Here is a 6149-nt window from a genome sequence, read left to right as displayed (position 1 = left end):
CGTGTGGAATTACTAAACTCCTGACTGCTTTCAAGACTGACTAGCAGGTAGGTATTACTGGGAATATTAGATGACTGTGGGTACATTTGAGCTGGCAAAGACTTACTCCCTTGAACATGACAATGTTCACGCTGTACTGATGTGCAGATTAGTAGAAGACCATTTTCACTCACAGACACCAGCATTTTGTCCAGGCCACACTAACTGCCATCAAAGGAGCTGGGTGGGGGCATGTACACATCAGCTCTCAGAGGGGTGAGCTATGCATCACACAACTCTCAATGACAAGAGGATTTTGGCTTGCAAGGTCAAGGAGGTTGGCCTCCTGTGAACTGGAGCAATAGAGAACTGGGTCACGACCCTGTAAAGATTTGTGCACATGCTTACTTTCAAGCATGTGATTAGGTCCATTGTTTGCAGTGGTGCAGTTTGCATACCTAAATTTAAGCACACACATAATCTTCTGCAATCGTGATTTTTTATTATCTATAGCTTGAAAAATATTTTGGAGAAAAGTAGTATTTTCTAGTTGCCTTTGATATTACAGTCAGATATCTTTCTGTAGCAGTAAGAGTACATTAATTCAAATCTAAACTGCAAGAGGCATACTGTATCAATCCGAAAAGGAAGACCAGGAAAAAACCATAGTCCAAGCTTTAAAATCTAAATTCCAGTTTTTAAGTAGCCCATAAATAAGGCTTGTTGCAAAATGCATCTTATAATTTGTCTCTATCTCCACTTTCAACTCTAAATAGATGCAGCTCTGGATTCACTTGGGTATCGGAGGTCATGGCCAAGGTGCTGTAGAAGTGTTTTAAGAAGCTTGGTTAATCTTTGCCAGCACTCACGCTGGCTCTAGCTAGTGCTTCAAAATATCATTTTCATGTTCATGCAAAGAAATTAAAAATGCCAAGCCTCAGTCTCAACATTAATGGAAACATATAACAAAAACTCTGTTCCTTTACTGAAGGGAAACATGAACATAAGTTAGGAAAACTTAAAATAAAACTTCTCTAGTGGAGTGGTTTTATTTTTAAAAAGACTTCCAAAATGCACAGTTGTTTATTTTTCCAATGAGTTACTTATTCTTTTGAAGCCCTGAAAACTGGTTTCATACCATTCAAAGTGAGATTACACAATTTACAAGAAAAAAGGATATTAAAAAGAGACATTTTTCTTTACATTGAAAAAACAAATTAACAAGTTCAGGATGTGGTTTATAATCTCCTTCCAAAATCCCTGAAGCCCTCTGAGGACCCTTCCTATGCAGGCCATATGTATGCTAGAATCACCAGATCCCTCCACCTAAATTCAAACAGCAATTGAACAGCAGCTTATTGTAGGACTGGGCCATTTCTTTGATGGAACACAGAACAAATGGACTTTATAGAGCATAGTCTGAGAGATAAATTAATATAAGGATGTTATGTTAATCTCACATATTTGCATTGCCTCAAGTGTTTAGTCTTGGACTCAGTGTCATTTAGTAGCTTCTCATGACAATTTGAAAGGCAGTAAGGATTGGAAGATAGAAAGGAATCCCATATGATACATGCTGTAATTATAAAGGAAATAATAAAGGAAATAAAGGAAAAAATTACATTATTAATATATATAAGAATATTTCTTAAGACATCAACCATAAAAATAAAATTGTGGCTTTATACAACAGAGTCTAGCTCAGATGGGAATTTATTAAGCTCATGACCATGCCCACAATCGGAGAACTCTGCTGATTAGCAAATGTGTGAAATTTTTCCCTTATAGCAAATATTTGAACTTCATAAAAAAGGCTTAATTCTACTTAAGACAATACTGTCATGATCCAAGTTAAGACTACGCCTACTTCAGCACCCAGATGAACAAACATTTTCATTATTAGGTCCAAACGGAAAAAGTAATAAAGAAAATTTGTAAATCACAAAGTAACTGAAAGATTAAGCACTCTTCTTTATTACATATGCAAAATGATCATTTGTAACTGCTGGAGGTGTTACCAAAATCTAATTAACATATTTTTTAGTGTGATTAAGTTAGAAGACTAATTCATTTTCATCATTCACTTACTTTCAGAACAAGCCTAAATAAAACTTTAAAAAAAAAGACCTAATATAAATAAGTCTAAAAGTCTAAAAGCAAAGATTAAGAATTCATTCTTCATCATATCACCTGGAATAAAGCATTATTTCATGCATTTTTTGAGAACACATTTACAAAACAGCTACGGGTATCTTTTTATGACTGAAAGAAGATTTAATAGGAAGGAGGTTAAAAAGTTAAACCAAAGTAACAATAGCACTGAAGTGAAAGAGGCATTTTCTTTTTCATGCACATTGTTCTCCCTCAGAGGTCTGTCACTCAGTAGAATAGAAGTACTTTGACTCATGGGTGGCGATGTACAGCCTAAGCTTAGCCTGAATCCTCTCCTAAAGGCTGAGTCTTGCAACCAGATCCTGACAACTTCCCTACAGCACTATAGTATGTTTCACTAATATGAGCTGATAGGATTAGCAGCAGGCAGCAATTACAAACTCTTCTTTGTGAGTCCTGAAGAGTTTTGATTCCGGTGTCAACTGATGCTGTATTTCAGATTTCTTTGGTGGTAAAACCTAAACCTTGAGTATTGAGATTAGATTTACACAGTTCAGGACAACAAAACAATAAAGGATACTAAGTTGTTTAAATTGAAGTATGCCTATACTGCTTTATTACCAGTAATGCACCCTCACTCCCCTCCAATTACTAGGACTATTCACAGGCCATAATATAGTTGACTGGGAATACTGCTAAAGACACTAAAGCAAGATTGTTATCAGCACTTCGGCACCCATTTCCCAGTCTAATATCCAAAGTAGCCAAGGAAAAGCTTTGGAGTCTGCTTGACCCTGAAGAGATTTTTTTTCTGGAGGTAAAAATGTGTTCACATGTAAGGTTTTGATATTGAAACTAAATAAAATATAAGAAAAAGTAAATAAACAATACAAACATTCAAACTCATTTGATCAAGTCTGCACACAAACTGCAAATAAAAAATGTGAACCGAAAGCAGTGGTGTTATTTTAAACATATGTGAATATTCATTAAGATGAAAAATATTAGTTTTTATTCCATCAAACTGCACACTTAACTTTAATTGAGTTGTTTTCTTCTGATGGACAAGTATCCATGTGCAAGCTGGTATGAAAACAATCTAGATATTTAACTTACACCAAGTGAGGACCAAGTAAGTCCTCTAGATATTTAACTTACACCAAGTAAGCCATATAGATGGTTTACCTTAGGGCAGCTTCCCCAGATGTCTGCCCCCACTCTACACCATGGCAGGTGAGCCAATTTCTTTCTTAAAATTGCTGACATATAGATCATCAAAACTTTACCTTAAAGTACTGTGTTGTAATCGGTGATAGCCATGTGGGAGCCAAACAGCTCCCTCTGTATCCACAAACTGGGGGAGATAGACAACAAGTTCACCAATCGGTACCACCTGTCAGTGACAACCCAAAGTGGCATTTATTAAACTGATTTACTGTTTGATGAGTGCACCTGTAAGTGAAAATGGAATGGAGGCCTTCAGATTTTAATAAAAAAGCCTTGCTGAACCCAAATGGAGCAGTTGGAAGACGCTACTATCTCACAGCCTCCTGCTTCCTTCTCTGTTTGTATTTGCTTGGTAGGAGTTGACAGCAGTAACAACATTGGGTTTGCAGAAATATGCCATATAGACAAGCTATGGTAATGGGGTGCAGGTCCATATTCTGATGACTGTGTTACAGGATCATCTAATACTGATCTGCTGACAAAGTCAGAAACCGAAATGTAAGGACACAGTCAAAACCAGGAGACATCAGGTTTAAGCCAGTATGTCAGTGTAAGAAATTACATTAGAGTAAAATAATCTCTCATTAAGCCAGTGCAAGTTTTTATACAGATCTAGTACACACTGGGTTTAGAAAATTAATCCTGATAAATTAGGTCATAGGTCCTTTTAGACACAAAATATCAAATAATACATTGCTGTTTCCTGAATGTCTTCATATGATTATCAGAATTAGAACCCTGCACAAAACTGCTGTGAACAAAAAGATGAATTTGCATCATTCATATGATTCATGTTCACATTCCAGTCTGCCGTTTCAACAGTAGTTCCTAAATCTTTGAGAATATAACAGAAAGTAAAAGTCTGGAGTTTTAGCTTTCTTGCATTTTTCAAAATTTGCAGTTTTCTCTCTCAGATATATAAAAAGAGTGACTTGGCAATAACTTTGTTTTATCTGTAAAGCCGTATTCTTTGAAAGTTGGTACTCCTCACTGACCTCAGCAATCAGTTAAAATTATAAGTTAAAGACTCTGATGCAACTTCATTTTAGAACACTCCATTAGTCTCCTTTTGTACCTAAAATACATGAATCCATCTATGTCTGCCTGCATATCTGCCCATTTATCATGTGGTATCTGTTTTACGACAAGAATAGTGACACCTGGAATGTACGAAACATACTTATCAGAAATTTAATATGGCTTCCATATAGTACAGGAGTTTCTGGGGCAAACAAGTTATTCTTGACAGTTTGGATGTATGAGAAATCTGTCACAAATTTTCCATTTCAAAGGGAAGCCTAGACATATCTTGTTGCATTTCCAGAAACAGAACAAAGCAATACTTCATGGTTAAGAAATGGGTGTGAGCCAGCAGTCAGCACCCTAGGGTGAAAAGTCAGATCTGCCTAGCAGTTCCTCAGTTTTCAAGCAAGAGTTTTCCAGCTCCAAACAATGAACAAATGAAAAAATACGTAATTCTTAGTAATGAAGAGGCATGCTCACCTCTACTGAATCCTTCAGTGTGCTCTGGGCAAAGCACTCTCTGAGCATGTCATAAAGAGAGCACTTGGTATAACAACTGAAGAAACCTGCAACACATCTAAAGTAGCCTCTCATTTCTATACAGCTGTAAAAGCTCTGCAGTAAGCCCCTGAAAGAGAACATTTATGTGTTTCATGTTAATTTAAAATGCTTGAAAGCAGTCAAAAGAGAGGCTTAGTCCTGAAGAAATCCCAGTCTTAAATCCCCCTTAAGCCAGGGCATGTCTGTGATGTTGCCTTTTACTTTTTTTAACAACTGTAATTCTTTTGTTACTTCAGAAATGTTATGTATGTTTCATGCAGATTTGATTTTTCATATCACCTTTTAAGGGGTGAGTCAAAATTTACTCAGCATCCTCAGAAACCCTAATAGCCTGGGCAAGCTTTCAGCCAGGACTTAATATTCTTCTGTTCTTTGTATGTGGAAGCTCCTGTCCCCATGAGTCTGTGCACAGTGAGCATAAAATGTGGGTGGAAGCCCTTTATAGCACATTCCCACTTCACTTCCGAGTCCTTGCCAAGAGTCTCTTGGCAAGGGCTGCGAATTTGTCAGGTTTTCAGATGGAGCAGCAGTGGCCAATCATTCTCAGGTTCTTCCTTGTGCAGAATCCAAAGGAATCTACAGTAAGGCTCCTCCACTTCAGTTTTGGGATCAAGACTGGAGGCTTATTCCATAGGAACTACAATAACTGGAGACAAAGGCAGTTTTATCTTTTATCTATGATAAGTCTCTTTATGTCTCACATCCCTTCTGTCCAAGACTGCAAAATGAGGAAAGATTGTTCTGTGAAAGTCTGATACCAGTCAGAAATCTGAACACTGAAAATTGCAATTTCTGTTTAGTTTATGCAGAAATACTATAAGCAAGGCAGAGGATGGGAGTGGAGGGGAAGGTATTTGTCCTTTGATTAAAAGTTATTTGAACCAGAGGGAACGTTTGTTTTTTTCTTTTCTCCTGTGAAGTACTAACCATATTGATGGTATGCTCATTGAAACTATATTAGTAGTGAAAGGACAGACTTGTCCACATGGCTGTTCTGCTGAACTCAGCTGTCCAGCAGCTCCTGCATTCAGTAGCTGATTTTATACCAATGCGAAGGTTAATGAACTGTTTTCTACTCCTTTCCAGGAGCAAATGTCAGCCCTATAGAGGTTCATCGCTCACCAGAACTCAATCTGGAGTCCTAGTCTGGCACAGGAAGACTAATAGACTAATGCATTAATTCACTGAGCCTCTCTGCCCTCAGACTGGTTGTGCATTTTTTAACATGAACTATAGCAGTAGCAGCA

The sequence above is a fragment of the Lepidothrix coronata genome, unplaced genomic scaffold (genome assembly GCF_001604755.1).
Source record: "Lepidothrix coronata isolate B3197 unplaced genomic scaffold, Lepidothrix_coronata-1.0 Scaffold31, whole genome shotgun sequence".
Lineage (NCBI taxonomy): Eukaryota > Metazoa > Chordata > Aves > Passeriformes > Pipridae > Lepidothrix > Lepidothrix coronata.
This window is presented reverse-complemented; position numbering follows the sequence as displayed.